Below are 16,184 nucleotides of genomic sequence, written 5' to 3'. Positions count from 1 at the left end.
CACTGAGTGAAATGTCATACTGAGTACTGTATTCTGAGTAATATATGAAATATTATTACAGAAGAATACAAGAGAATTGGCCTACATTGCTCCATCTTCAGTACCTTTTTCATCTCCTGAGCTCCTTGGCCTATTGCCTCCAAACTCAAATGAAACTCTTACATCTCATCTACAAATCTCCTTCCAGCTCAGTTTCTTCTTACATACCAAACATTTATTTCCCACACGGTGGCTCCCTTAACTCTCTACAGAGTCCAAATCCAGCCAAAATTTGAATCTTGCTTCCAAATCTCAGAAGGCTCTTTTAACATCTCATAATTTTGAAGACATCCATCAAATCTCCTTTCAACCTTCCCTCTTCTCTGAGGAGAACAAACTCAGTTTCTCCAATCTATCCACAGAACTGAAGTACCTCATGCCCAGAATCATTTTTGTTATTTTTTTCTGGTTAAACAATTGTCAGCAGTGAATTTTTTTTCCAAATCACCCAAATTACATGAGTAATAAAGCTTTTTTTATGCTTTCAAGGGATGCAGGTGTCTCTGGCAAAGCCACCAATTATTCTGGATCCCCATTTGCCGTTGAGAGAGTGGTGGTGAGTTGCCTCCTTGACAGCTGAGTGGTTTGCTAGGCCATTTCATAGGGGAGTTAAGACTCAACCACACTGCTGTGGTCCTGGAATCATATATAGGCCAGAGTGAGTAAGGGGCCAGAATTCCTGCTCTAAAGGACGTTAGTAAACGTGATGGGTTTTTATGGCAATCCATTAATTCCATGGTCATCATTACTGATTTTAATTTTTAATTCCAGATTTATTGAATTAACTGAAGTTGAATTCCCCAAGAGTTATGGTAGGATTTGAACTCATGTCTCCAGAGTATTAATCCAGGCCTCTGAATTACTAGTTCCATAATATAGCCACTATTGTTCCTGGTTATGCCTTGTCACATAGCTGCTCGGCCCTTGAAACCTACTTTTACCTTTCCCATGGCATCCAGCAATATCTCTCGATGCCTGAGACCATGGCTTGTTATAGTTGAGTTGGGAATGACAAGCATTGAGCCTTGTATTACTACCTTATTATAATGCTCCTGCCCAAAAATAGATTCTACTGTCCTTCAGTAATTACGATAGACAATTTGATGGAATGGAAATCCAGTGTGAAGCCACCATGCCTTCACTTCCCACAGCCAGCATCCCATTATTCAACTTCTTAGCCTTATTTCTTGTAATGGTCACATCTGAGTCTGAGTAAGACCGTCAGTTATAGTGCTGGAGCAAAGTACTGCAGATGCTGAAATAAAAACAGAAAATGCTGAAAATAATCAATAGGCCAGGCGGCATCTGTGGAGTAAGAAAAAAGAGTTAACACTGGCGAAGGGTCATCGGCCTGAAACTTTAACTTTGTTTCTCTCTCCACAGATGCTGACAGACTTGCTGAGTAGTTCTAGCACTTTTTGTTTTTGTTTTAATTACATTGTTGAGTTCTAAATGGATTGGCATTGGGTAAGAACCCAGTGGGAAGCCTACCTGAGGAACTTTATGCTCACCCACCACCTACAAACCCGCTGGTGGGAGAGTGTATCATTCTGCCCAGGGTAAAACGTCCAAAAGCCATTTTATTGGTCAAGTTACAGCTGGGTAAGAGGGTGCAGTTCAGTTGGCCAAGGTACATTACATAAGACTCAGGGGCAGGAGTAGACTATACTGCCCATCGAGCCTGCTCCACCATTCAATACAATCATGGTTGATCTTCAATTCAACTCCACTTTCCCATTTGCTCCCCATATTCCTTGATTCCCTGAGGGACCAAAAATCTGTCTATGCCAGCCTTAAATATAAGGATGGTGCATCCAGGACCCTCTGGGGTAGAGAATTCCAAACACTAGCAAGCCTTTGAGTGAAGAAATTTCTCCTCATCTCAGTCCTAAATGACTGGCCCGCTTATCCTGAAGCTTTAGCCCCTGTGTTCTAGATTCTCTAGCCCTGGGGAACAACATCTCAGTATCTACTCTGTCAAGCCCCTTTAGAATATTGTTTGTTTCAATGAGATCACCTCTCATTTTTCTAAGCTGCAAAGAACATAGTCACAATTTGTTCAGCCTATCATCGTAGGTGAAATGACAGTTTTCTAACTCACCAAGTTATTTGATTTAAATTGTAGGTACATACCTGAATCTCCTAGATGGTTGCTCACTCATGGTCATGTGGAACAAGCTGAAGCAATATTGAAAGATGCTGCTAGGAAAAATGGCATAAGACATCATGGTGCAATATTTGATACTACATGCAGTAATACGGTAACAAAGTACTTTTTTAACTTTATTTTCTTTGTCACAGACCTGTGTTGAGTTTAAAATCCATAAGTCTCTGCAATGTGCTTTGTAACTAACACAAAACATTCTTGAGTAACTAAATTAAGAAAACCAAGGTCATAGATACATGTTACCAAAACTGGAAAGAGCAGAGGTTGAAACAAATCCATTGGTGCTGATTAGGGTCTGCTGCTTGTCTTGGCACTGTTAATACATGAAAAATATTCACACCTTTTGGATTCATTTCTTTTCTATTCTTTTTCCTCCAGGATCCTGTGGATAGAAATAAGGCTCCACACAATTATTTGGATCTGATTATCACTCCCAATATAAGGAACATCACAGTACTTTTATTCTTTTTGTGGTGAGTGGAGATTTCATTAGCAAAGACGTCTCATTAAAGCTCATATTAGAAACTTGAGTAGTTTGAAAAAAAGTAAAAAATATTATCCTGTAATAATTCTGCTTTTAAAGATGAATGCTTTCCTCTAATGCATCCCAGCAATTTCATTGAAAGGCATAATAGAATGGAAACACTGTTGCTAGCGATTAATGGCAAGCAGGGAAATCCTACTTGGACCTGTAGACCATAAACCCTTGAAAAGAATGGTGGAGGCAATTTGGAGGGAGGCAGCTGAATGAGAGAACCACGAAAGAGCATCTTATCTTTATGTTCCTTGCAAAAGAAAAGGCCACCCATTAGCAGCAGGAACAAAATGCCACAAGTGGAAGAACAACAACTCTAAAGCACTAGGGGTAGGCATGGGGGAGAAGCTAATACAATTCTTGGGCAAACACATTGAAGGTGCACTGGGAGATTAAGAAGTTGGATGACAGCTGTCAGCTCTGGTTGGTGATGGATAATGGGCAGATTAACAGAATATGGATTCATTGCAAGTACTCAAAGAGAAACTGGATGAGATCCTGAAAACATATAGAAGGTAAGCGGGTCATTGGATTTGTGTCTCTTAGTTACTATAATATCTTGGAATTTGTTTGATCACTTTTGTGGTAAAATTTTCCTAAACACTTCTCGAGTTTTTGCTCCTTTCAAGAGTTTTGGAGGAGAGAGAAGCGTGTGGTGGTGTCCTTGTTGGGAAGTCGGTCTTTGCATTTCCATTTTCAAGTGTTCCTATGCACGTAAATGTCATGTTTTTATAGTGATATAAAAGTACCAATGACTCATAAGGGATTGTGTAAACATTTTGTGTGCTCATTTGGTTAACCTAAGCATATGAGAACATAGGTACATGGATAGAAATCTTGAACATATCAGTAGCAGAGCTGTGTGTGCTCTGTTCTGCTCACAAGCCCAAGTGAAACTGAGACTGGATCACATGACAAACTTCCCCTCTATCGATGCGATGCTGCTTTCCCTTAAAAGCAATAAATGCTGGCCTAGCCAGTGATGCCCACATCCCATGAATGAAGGAAAAAAATCCTCCTTTCTTTTTAAAGATACTTTCCACCTTTCAAAGAAGTAAAACCACTTACGACACATGTTCGTTAGTTATCATTACACAAGTACATAGAACAGAGGAATCTATGAGTCTCTATAGCATAGAGGTAATCTGCAGGTATGCCCAGATCTTGTAATGGGAGCCTAGTCTGTAGGTTTCTTTAATTGTTCAGTGTTCTGTGGAATTGTTATTCCTGGATGCTGTTCTGGGATACATTTGGGATCTAGTCCACAATGCAATAGGACTTCACAGTGGTTGAGGAGGGATAGAATGGATCTGATTTGTCCTTGGTTACATCTTACCATTTGCCTTTGTGTGTAATGACTTCATAGGACCTTTGTTCCGAACAAATTGTTGTCACCTCTGCTGGTTGCCATGTACCTCCTGCAGGATCCTGGATATGAACTTGTTGTCCCAACTGTAAACTTGGCATTTTTCTCCCAACATTTATTGTGCACATTGGTCAACTTCTCTTGCAATTTTAAAAGTTGCTATCTAGTTTTTGAGACAGTAGAATGGGTAAGAGTAGATAGATTTGTATGCACTGGTCTGCTGAACCTGAGCTCTGCCAGTGATAGAATAGTTGTATTTAAAGATACTGCTGCCAGATATAACATTGCAATGTGTAGATCTTGCATGGTCTGTCTACATTTGAGAATTAGGGATTTCACTGTATGTATCATTCATTCAGCTAAGCCATTAAATATGGGGTAATGAGGAGAAGAGATAGTGTGATCGATATTCCACTTCTCACACATATTGTGATTTGGCTTACCAATAAGTTGAGGATTGCTATCCATAATGAGCTCTCTGGTCATACCAAATAAACTGAAAATAGACTTAGAATGTGCGTGACATTTGTGCTTGATTTATTGTGCAACTGTCGAATAATGGGATATATGGTAAAGTGGTCAGAGATGATATTGAAGTCAGTACCATGGACATGAGAGGTCGAATGAGACTTTGGATCAAGGCTGGGTAGGAATTTCATGTGGAATCAGTGGTTCTTTGTACTGCATTGGCATATGCTCTTGACATGTCTCGTACTTCTTAACAGCAACTTCAATGTCATTGCTCATACCGGCCAATAGACTGTCTCGCTTGCAAGTCTTCTCATCCAATCTATGCCCGTGTGTGAGTGATGAAGTGGTTGAAGAACATAGGTTGCAAGGATTCCAAAAATGACTCCCCAGGAGTTGCTTAGCTCATCATGATAAGGCCAAAACGGTCTCATGTGTTTGTGGATATACTGAATTGAATCAGCTTATCCTTCAATGATGATTTTCCACAGTTTCTGTAGTTTAGAATCTTTCACCATTCCTTCTTGTACCTGCTGGCATTTGTGTTGCCCAAAACGTGCAGATTAATTGATGGGCTTGCATCCCCTTGCAAAGGTAACATTGCAGCTCCCATGAAACTGCCAATTTGGAAAGATTCTTTCTGGATATTTCAATGTTAGGTTCTGAACTGAGGCATTAGAAGTAGTTTCTGAGGTTGATATGCTGTATGAGATCTGATTGATTCCATGGATTGTCACTAGTGTAAGGTCAAAGCATTCTGGTACACCTACAATCACTGGGCCTTTAGTCTCCACTATGTAAACATCTGTGACACCCAGGAAGATTGATTGTACTTGCACTCCAGGACAATGGATCCTGCATATGGAGTAAGTGAGCCATTTTATGCTGAAAATTGCGCAGCAGGAGGTTTCACCATTGCCTTCCATGTCTGTGGATATGTCTTCAAGAATTCACAGAGGTAATATGTTGGCACTCACCATTGTGTCAACCTTGGCCAATAAGGAATAGAGTGATGGTGTAGAGGTATTGTCGCTGGACTAGTAATCCAGAAACCCAGGGTAACGTCCTGGAGATCTGGGTTTGAAAGCCACCACAGCAGATGGTGGAATATTGAATTCAATAAAAAATCTGGAATTAAAAGCCAAATGGTGACCATTGTTATAAAAACCCATCTAGTTCACTAATATCCTTTAGGGAAGGAAATCCAGACCTGAGTTGTTCGTCGATGCATACATTTTGGGCTTGTTTAGCAGATCTCTCTGGAACGCTTCCATGGGAGTGGATGTGATCACCAACTCAACAATTCTGTCTGCCAGCTCTCCGTTTGAAAAATCACAGTATCTACCCTTTTCTCTGCAACTGACAAAGTGGTCTATGGATTCTGTTGTAAAATGACACGATCTCTAGTCAATGAATATGGATGTTTAACTTGATTTGGAACTGGCCTTCCGATATAGTCCATATCCTTTGGGGACACAATAGCTCATCTGCTGTTAATCCTTTCATGCTTGGCCTGTGTAGACCTCTATTCTCAATTGCTAGGGGAATTGTTATGGCTTGCTTGTCTGGGTTAGATACTCCTGAATCAAGAAACCATAGCTCTGTAAGTTAATTGAAAATTTTGAATTTGGATAGTAGGTCAGCTGTATGCCAAATCAAATTGGGGTATTTTGTGGTAATTTTGGCAATATCCCTTTGACCTTCCTCCTTGTTTTATTCAATTTATCGTTCAGCAACTCCAGAAGCTACCCATTATAATCACAACTTTATCTAGCCCGATTTTTATGAATAGTTTGTAGTCATTCTAGGATTCGTCAGGATTTTCCTCTGACTTAATTTACTATTGTAATATGCCTTTAAGGGATAGCAGCATGGCATCATTAGAAGGAAAGTGTGTCATGTGATACACTTCCAGTCCACACCCTGGTTACATGCCTTTCCAGGCCAAGCTAACCTGGTGCTAGTCCTCTTGATGCACTGTCCTACTCATTAAACTGAGAGGCTATGCGCTGCACAAGGGATCTGTCTGCTTAGCAGCTTTTTATCTGAGCACTATCCTGGCCTGTGTCTTCAAAGCTTTTCTGTGCACTCACCATGCCGCAATTTCAACACTCTCTGATGCTGCAAATTTGTTGCAGTCTGACCAAAATATCAAGGGTTATCTCATGCCATGTAGCACAATCTAAGGCTGTTCACCATGTCATACCTGTACTTAATCTTGCTGCCAGGCTGTTTGACCATTGCTGAACACCAGGTTGCATTTTCATAATGATATGAAAGGCACCAATCACTCATAAGGCATTGTGTAAACACATTACGGGTTCATTTATTTAGACTAGGCACATGAGAACATAAATACATGGATAGAAAGCTTGACGACATCAGCAGCAGAACTGTGTGTGTCTTGTTCTACTCACAGGCCTAAGTGAAACTGAGACTGGATCACATGACAAACTTCCCTTCTGGTGGTGCCATGCTGCTATCCCTTAAAGGTATATTACAACAGTAAACTAACTAAGTCAGAGGAAAATCCTACTGAATTCTAGAATGACTTCAAACTATTCTTCTACATTTTGTTTAATCATTCATACCTTTACCAGTATTATCAATTTACTGAACTGGTAGATTTCCAATTTTGTCAAGAGACCAGCAGCTCTTTTGAATTTCACATAAATGTTCAAAGTTCCTGGAAGCATATGTTCTTCAATCCTAATCCTTCTAATACCATTTGGTCAAATGTAATGTAATTATTAATGTGTAGAAAACTAGTTGAGATTACTTTACGTTAATTGTATTTAAATGAGGGAATTTTAGCTCATAAATCCTAATTTATGGTGTGAATTCAGAAGTCTATAGACTGTTGGATGTTTGACCTGGTGTGGTTACTTGTTTGTAGTAAAGCTCTTTCATCTTCACCACCCCTCCCTTCCATACATGTAGCTAAGAAACTGTTCCAGTGGCTTTGTTTTGTGGTAAAGAAGATTAGTAAGCTCCTGTTGTGAAATGATCCTTGCTGCAGGCCTTGTGAAGATGCCTAATTCTCAGTCTAAATGACTAACGAATAAGGAATTATATAAGCTTTGCTGAAGTAGAGTTAAGTGAACAAATTATACAATGCCCAATATTTCCAGCCCTTGCCCTCAGGGAAAGCCCAGTTCCCTAGGCACAAAACTTCAGGAATGGGTTGACACTTCTTTAGTTCTATGCCAGAGGCAGGTGCAACTCACAGCATCAGAATCTACACCATGAGTAGGGCAAGGAGACAGATCTCAAAACCACCCAGCTAGAATAGGGACTGAACACCATGCTGTCACCAGCCACCCAGTCCAAGGTGCTGCATGCATGCTGTAGCCATGGGTAGTGATGGTAGAGGCTCCAATTACTTTCCATCACAGAGCTGACCAGTAATCTCTCCCACTCTTACCACCTGCAATTGGTTTATGTTGGAAGGATTTGTGTATTGATAATAAACCTGTTTGGCCACTTTATCAAATTCCAGAGTGGGATTTGAACCCAGAGTTTCTATTCAAAGGCAGGGATGCTACCAACCATGCCACGAGACCTCCTCACTTTGGTATAACTCTGAGACTTCTGAGTCTTTCCTGAGAGGTTGGAGCATGTGCAGACTCATCACATCCCATGGATGGCACAGACACTACAATATTATTTAAATGCCTCAGAAGGGGTGCTCCCCACCACCAAGCCATTGTTAACCAAAGTGCCTCGGGGGTGTGATTTTAAATTTGGCTTCTTCTACTTTTCTGCGCAATGGATCAAAGCGATAAATTTTGGGAGGAACAAAATGGAGAGGCAGTATAATCCAAATGGCGCTATTTTGATGAGGGTACAAGAGCAGAGGGACCTGGGATTCCAAAATCGCTGAATAAGTTGATAAAGCTGTTGAGAAACCTTGTGGGATACCTGCTTTGTTAACACGAGCATTGAATACAAAACCAAGCAAGTCATGCTCAGCCTTTACAAGTCTCTGCTTTGTACAAATCTCTTGGCCTCAGCTGGAGTATTGTAATGCAACACATTTTAGGAAGGGCATCAAGGCCATGAAGAGGGAGCAGAGGAAGTTTATAAGGCAGATATCAGGTTTGAGGAGCTTTGGAGAGTTTGGCAAAGTTGTTGTTGTTCTCCTGAGAGCCGAAAAGGTGAAGGGCTGACCTCGTAGAGATATTCAAAATTATGGCCAGAATATTGCACTCATCGGGCGGGTGCTCACCCAACCCGAATGAGCGTAAAATGACGCACAATGACGTCAGGCGAGTATCCTGATGTCATCGAGCACTCGAGTGATATTTCTATCCACGGACGCGTGGGAGAGTCGCAGCATGCCCGCCAACAATTAACAGTTCTATTAAGGTCATTAAAGTAATAATTAAATGAAAGTTTTCACTGCCCATCCAATCTTACGGTTGGCAAAAAGGCCAAGCAGACTTTGGATTTTTTTAAGAAACCTCATCCATGGGCGGGATGAGGTTTCCAACAGCAAATAAAAATGTTTACATTTCGTTCATAACATGTCCCTGCTCATGTGACAGAGGGGACACATTTTTAACATTGCTTAAGTTTTTAATTTTTGGGTTTATAAATCTTCAGCTCCCTGAGGCAGCTCTGTGCTTTAGGGGGCTTTCATTGTGTGCACCCGTGCACATGCACACACTTCCGCCCTCGCCCTTCTCCTGCCCCTGCCCCCGCCCCACAGCTCTAAGCACTGCAGCACACATTTCATGTTGGCTGGCCGTTAATTGACCAGCCAGCATGAAAGCGATGCCAGGGCCCGACTTCGCGACCGCTCCTGGGTCTACCCTCCGTGCCCACCCGACAAGGTGAAAATCCTGGCCTGTGAGCAGTTTTGATCGAGCAAGTAAGAGGAAACTGTATCCTGTAACAAATGTTTGACAACCAGAGAACCTAGATTCATAATAGGAAGACCTAGAAGGGAAATGAAGGTGCATTTTTTCACATAGTGGGCTGTTGTGATCTGGAATGTATTCCATAATGAGATTTGAGAGGAGCTTTCAAAATGCAACTGGACATGTACTTGAAGGAGAATAATTAACAGGGTTACGGAGAAAGTGCTGATGTGTGGGAATAAGTTCAAAGAGCCAGCACAGGCACAATGGGATGATTGGTTTCTTTTGTGCTATAAGATTCTGATTTTAAACATTCCTGATCTGCATGGCTCAGTTTTCATAGCATCAATTGCTGGGCCATAAAAGAGAGTTTTGGAAAATTTCTTATTCATTGAAGTGTAATCCCACCCCCAAGAGGATGTTCAGATTGCTGTGTAACATCATGTTTGCCTGTGGTCATTGGCAATCTGAAGACACTGCTTACTATGGTCAGGTTTGCCACTCACAGGCCTGCAACTTTTATTTATTCTTTCATGGGATGTGGGTGTTCTTGGCTGGGCCAGCATTTATTGTCCAACCCTAATTGTCCTTGAGAAGGTGGTGATGAGCCACTTTCTTGAACTGCTGCAGCCCATGTGGTGTAGGTACACACAGTGCTATTAGGGAGTTCCAGGATTTTGATCTAGCGACAGTGAAAAAACGGCGATATATTTCCAAGTCAGGATGGTGAGTGGCTAGGAGGGGAACGTGCAGGTGGTTATGTTCCTATGTGTTAGCTGCCCTTGTCCTTCTAGGTGGTAGAGGTTACAGGTTTGAAATGTGCTACTGAAGGAGCCTTGGTAAGTTGCTGCAGTGGTACATGCTGCTGCATGTGTGAATGTTTGTGGATGGGGTGCTAATCAAGTGGACTGTTTGTTCTGGATGGTGTCAAGCTTGAGTGTTGTTGGAGCTGCACTCATCCAGGCAAATGGAGAGTATTCCATCACGCTCTTGACTTATGCCTTGTAGATGTTAGGCATGCAGGCTTCGGGGAGTCAGGAAGTGAGTCACTCACCTCAGAAGTCCCAGCCTCTGATCTGTTTTTTTAGCCACAGTATTTATATAGCTGGTGACCTTCAGTTTCTCGTCAACCTAACTCCCAGGATATTGATAGTGGGGAATCCGGCAATGGTCATGCCATTGAATGTGAAGGGGTGATAGTTAGATTCTCTCTTGTTGGAGATGGTCATTGCCTGGCACTTTCCATCTTGTTGGTTCTCTCACCATCTGCCACAAGCCTCGTCTGGCAGATACGTCCTTCAGGGCTTAGTCAGCTCAGTCAGCACTGGTGCTACTGTGTCACTCTTGGTGTTTGACATTGAAGTCCTCCACCCAAAGTACATTCTGTGTCCTTGCCACCCTCATTGCTTCCTTCAAGTGGTTTTCAACATGGAAGAGTACTGATTCACCAGCTGAGGGAGGGCAGCATATGGTAATCAGTCGGAGGTTTCCTTGTCATATTTGAGCTCAAGCCATGAGACGTCATGGGTTCTGGAGTCAATGTTAAGGACTCCGAGAACAACTCCCTACCTCCCATATACCACTGTGCAGCCACCCTTGCAGGGTCTGTCCTACCAATGGGGCAGGACACACCCAAGAATGGTGATAGTGGTGTCTGGTACATTGTCTAAAAGGTATGATTCAGTGAGTATGACTATGTCAGGCTGTTGCTTAACTCATCTGTGGGATAGCTCTCACAATTTTTGGCACAAGACCCCAGCTGATAGTAAGAGGGGCTTTGCTGGGTTGGGTGTGCCATTATCGTTTCCAGTGCCTAGATCGATGCCAGGCGATCCTTCTGGTTTTATACCTTCTTGACTTTTCTGTAGCAGTTTGGTACAACTGAGTGGCATGCCAGGCCATTTCAGAGGGCAGTTAAGAATCAACCACATTGTTGTGGGTCTGGGGTCACATGTAGGCCAGACCAGGAAAGGATGACAGATTTCCTTCCCTAAAGGGCATTAGTCGACAGATGGGTTTTTATGATAATAGTTTCATGGTTACTATCACTGGTAGCTTTCAATTCCAGATTTCATAAATTAATAATTGAATTTGGATTCCACCAGCTGCCAACATGGGATTTGAACCTATGTCCCCAGAGCACTAGCCTGGCCCTCTGGATTATTGGTCTAGTGACATTAACAATACACCACAATCTCCCCTAAGGCAAAAAAGAGCAAGCTAAGACACTGCTGTATTCTGTATCCAATGTCATCTGCCTCTCTGCATTAGGAGCTGTATGTCATAGTGGTAATAAGTCCTCAGCGGCATTATATCTTGAGCCATTTGAGGGATCGGTAATTGACCTGGGTACACACTCTTCCCATATTCAGGAACAGTATGCAGCCTGAGGCTTCTCAGGTGTTGTATCTGCTGGAGGGTGCAAGGCCTGAGACCTGTCTGGAGGTTGGGGGGTGGGGGTCACAATCACCTTGCTAGAGTGTATGTGGTTGATGAATCTTTATCAGCACTGGATACAAGTTCTCTTCTCACAGTAGCAGCAATCTCCAGCCAGGTCACAGCTGGTCACGGCTGGTGCCCTCCTCTGACCACCCTCCATAAAAAAGACATCTTCCTCTCCCTCGTTGCCTCCAAAATGAGATGCAGGTCCACATCAATGAAGTGTGAGGCAATCCTGCCCTGGGAGCCGGGCCTCCATCTCTCTTGTCTCATCTTCCTGCTCTTGGGATCAATAGAAGGCTTTGGAATGATCCACAGTCCTGTTCTTCAGACAACCAGCAGTCTCAATGATGGCTGCAGTGGGAAGTCAAAATCAGCCCCACTCTTCATCTGACATGCCCTCATTCCCACCTCCACTGGCTCTAATTAGACAGGAAATCTGTTTCCATGTCAGTTAAGGACTTACCCATGTGAAAACTGTGACTTTAATCAGTTTCCTACCTGAAGCATGTTTCTGAGCTGAAAACAAACCCAACTCCAGTTTATCACCTCCACAGTGAAACCTCAGCCTCCATAAGGCTTGATTTTAACATTGTACAAGTGAATGGATTTTGAATGAGTTAACATTTTTGACTTGGGAGCACACAGTTGATCACAAGGGCTAAAAAGGCAAGATCCATGTAATTCTAATTTATTATTATTATCTTCATGGAACACCAGCAGAACCCTCAAGGAAATGGCTAAAAATGGTCATTTATTCTTATTTTCCTGTGGGTTTTATTAATTTCCTGCTGAAGTTATGGCAGGAGCTCAGGGTATGTCTTTAAGGGATAACAGCATGACATCACTAGAAAAGAAGTATGTCATGTGATCCAGTTTTAGCTTTGCTTTTGCTTTTTAGCAGAGTACACACACACAGCTCTGATGTCTCCAAGCATTATGCCTCAGTATAAATGTTACCATGTGCGTAGTCTCAATAAATAAACCCACAACATGTTTGCACCATCCCTTATGAGTGATTGGTGCCTTTATATCATTATAAAAATACAACTTTTTATTTTACAGATTTACAGAGCAAGATATTAGTAAAACTATATCAATGGATGTTATTGAAACAGGGAAGAAATGTAAAACATATTTCCCTCATTTGTCCCTGGTTATAACACATCCTCACTTATTTTGACAGATATATTATGTGCTTACATTACGTCAGATGTAAAGCACCAGAAGGTCATTAATACCTGGGAAATGTCTCCCTATTCAATTTTCCTTCCCTATTTGCCGGCCTATTTTCATCCCTGCCCATTAAAGTTATGCCTATTCCCTGGAAATTTGGGGTCAGTATATCTTAATGCCTCAAAGCAAAATTGTTTCAACTGTGAGTAACATTACTAAAAATTGAAGAACGCTGTAGACCTTTCATTTTTAATCTGTGAATTAAAAAGGCTTGTATTTTGCACAATTCTTTTATAATTTCATATTTTATTTTAATTTTAATGATTGTCTATAATTATGTTATGAATAATGATTGCTTGTTTTATTTGTATTGTCATCACAATTTGACAATTATCGCCATGACGATTCTTGAATAAACCAATTATCTATCTATCCATTTATCTAAATTACCATGAAACTTACGTTGACTTAGGTAAGGATGGTCAATTAGTAAAAACAGATTTTGCACTAGTGAGATGAACCGACATTATCTACTTCATCAACTGTGCCTAGACCAATCATGTTAACATACTTCAAAATAACTAAATCCCTGTGTATTATTTAACTGTCATGGTGATGGGCCCTTCCACCAGCTGGTGAGCCAGCGGCAACACTTCCATGGCCATTTTCAGGAGCCCTGTCAGGATTAAATTCCAATTAGGCCATTGACTGCCGATGGGGTTTCCAGCTCCACCAGGGGCAATTTCCCGCCAGACATTCTGATGCAGGGTGGATGCCCCAACTCCGAGAGCTGGCAGCCAATCAGAGGCCAGCAGCTCTCCAGTACTGGCAGTGCCACTGTAAGCAGTAGCCAGTGACATTACTACAAGAGGCCCAAGGATGCATATTTTCACTGAAGATCCTAGACGAAGGTGAGTGAAGAGGGATTGCTGGGCCAGTAAGGGAGGCTCCAGCAAGGGAGAGCGAGGGCAATCATTGTGAAGGACAGGGATACACCTTCCAAAGTGTTCTCCCTTGCCGTCAGCAGATCTCTCCATTCGGTACATGATATCTGAGAAGGAGGGACCCCATTCTCCCCACCATGCCATACGCATGCCTGCCAGGGTCCACCTAGTGGTTTATCCACATGGCATGGCCTCGTTTGGCCTTTGTGCAGGAAGACCGTCCTTGAACCTTCTGGACCCAGACTTAATTTGCAGGAGTCAGGAAAGTGATGGGGTATCCATGCCGCATCTTTCGTTCCATTATAGCACCCTCCCCCCCAATCTTCAAGCCTGCTTCCAGGGACAGGATTTAATTCCACCCATTGTGTGTATCCAGTTTACACACTGATATCCAAATTGTTTATATATGCCTGATCATCATGAATGATTTTTAGTTTTCTTATATTTTTTTGAATATTTGAATAAATACTTTGCTTGAATAATCTCTTTGTTTATTTAAAATTATGACAAAGTTTGGTAGGCTTTTTTTCTCTATTCTTTCATAGGATGTGGCCTTTGCTGACTAGGCCAGCGTTTATTGTCTATCCTTAATTGCCTTTTGTCAGGAAGATATAATAATGTTATTGGAATTTATTGTATAAGAGTGGGATCTGTGTGTGGGTGTGTGTGTGTGTGTGTGTGTGGGTGTGTGTGTGTGTGTGACTTAATTGGATTAAAGGTGAGTGAAGTTCTGAAGGATCTGATGTACACATGGTAAACATGGGGGTAGTTTAGAATGTAAGGTGTAAAAGGACATTTGCATTTTTAAATAAACCAGAATAGATTGTTTTCAAAAGAGGGAGTGAAATATTACACCTAACCAGGTGAAGTTAAGAAACAGTGTGTTTATTTTTCCCAAAGGTTGCTGGTAAAATTAGTAATATGATAAATTTTCACGATCAGGGAGGTAAAGTCCAAAGACATAGTGAAACAATGGGTATTTGCAGTCAAAGCAGAAAATATGCATTAAGGAGCGAAGGCTGTGTGTAAGGATAGGCATTTTTAAGATCTAACAAGTGTGAAAAGCCTTCAGCAGCTATACCCAAGCTACTGTTTTCAAAAAGCTGAATTCAACTGGTTCAGGGTATTGTGTCTCACGTTGCCTGGGTCTTTTAAAATTTGTGTGTCTCACTGTTGCCTTAACAAAAGTGTTACTGGGAGTTAGATTGGTCAGGAGATTTAGAAGCTATCATAGTAGTAATTTATAGATCCATGTATGTATTTAAAATTATTTCTCTTATCAATAAATGTTTAACCTAGTTTTGTAAAAACCTTTAAGACTTGGTGGTCTTATTACAACTGAATTCAAGGCACACATCTCAAAATTTATACAAATTGCAAAACAAGTTGTGGCAGGTGTTGCAAGTTTCCCTTTGGGATTTGAAAAACTCAGCATTCACCATCGGCTGTACCATAACATCCTTGAGAAGGTGATGATGAGCTGCCTTCTTAAACTGCTACATTCCATGTAGGTACACTCATAGTGCAGTTAGGGAGGGAGTTCTAGGATTTTGACTCAGCGACAGTGAAGGAACGGTGATATAGTTCCCAGTCAGGATGGTGAATGGCTTGAAGGGGAACTTCCATGTGGCGGTGTTCCCATGTATCTGCTGTCCTTGCCCTTCTAGTTGGTAGCGGCATGAGTTGAGAACCTTGGTGAATTCCTGCAGTGCATCTTGTAGTTGGTACACACTGCTGCCAGTGTCTGTTGGTGGTGGAGGGAGTGAATGTTTGTGGAAGGGGTACCAATCAAGTGGGCTGCTTTGTCCTGGATGGTGTCAATCTTCTTGAGTGTTGTTAGAGCTGCACTCATCCAGGCAAATGGAGAATATTCCATCAGGCAAATGGAGAATACTCCATCATACTCCTGAATTGTGCCTTGCAGATGGTGGACAAGTTTTGGGGGGGGTCAGAAGGTGAATTACTCACTGCAGGATTTCTAGCCTCTGACCTGCTCTTATAGCCACAGTATTTATATGGCTAGTCCAGTTCAGTTTCTGGTCAATAGTATCCCCTTGGATATTGATAATGGAGGATTCAGCGATGGTCATGCCATTGAATGTCAAGGGGAGATGGTTAGATTGTCTCTTATTTGCTTTTTTTTTTGTGACCTATGCGTCACTGGCTAGGTCAACATGTTTATTGCCCA

At 41.8% G+C, this 16,184-nt stretch overlaps 1 pseudogene; it reads left to right on the top strand.

Moving 5' to 3' along the window:
* The window catches only part of LOC121276808, a 126,543-nt pseudogene that overhangs the window by 55,172 nt on the left and 55,187 nt on the right, over positions 1-16,184 (top strand).

This window comes from Carcharodon carcharias, chromosome 4 (genome assembly GCF_017639515.1).
Source record: "Carcharodon carcharias isolate sCarCar2 chromosome 4, sCarCar2.pri, whole genome shotgun sequence".
In the NCBI taxonomy this organism is placed as follows: domain Eukaryota; kingdom Metazoa; phylum Chordata; class Chondrichthyes; order Lamniformes; family Lamnidae; genus Carcharodon; species Carcharodon carcharias.
Note: the sequence above shows the minus strand (reverse complement) of the source record. Positions and strands in the feature narration are given on the sequence as shown.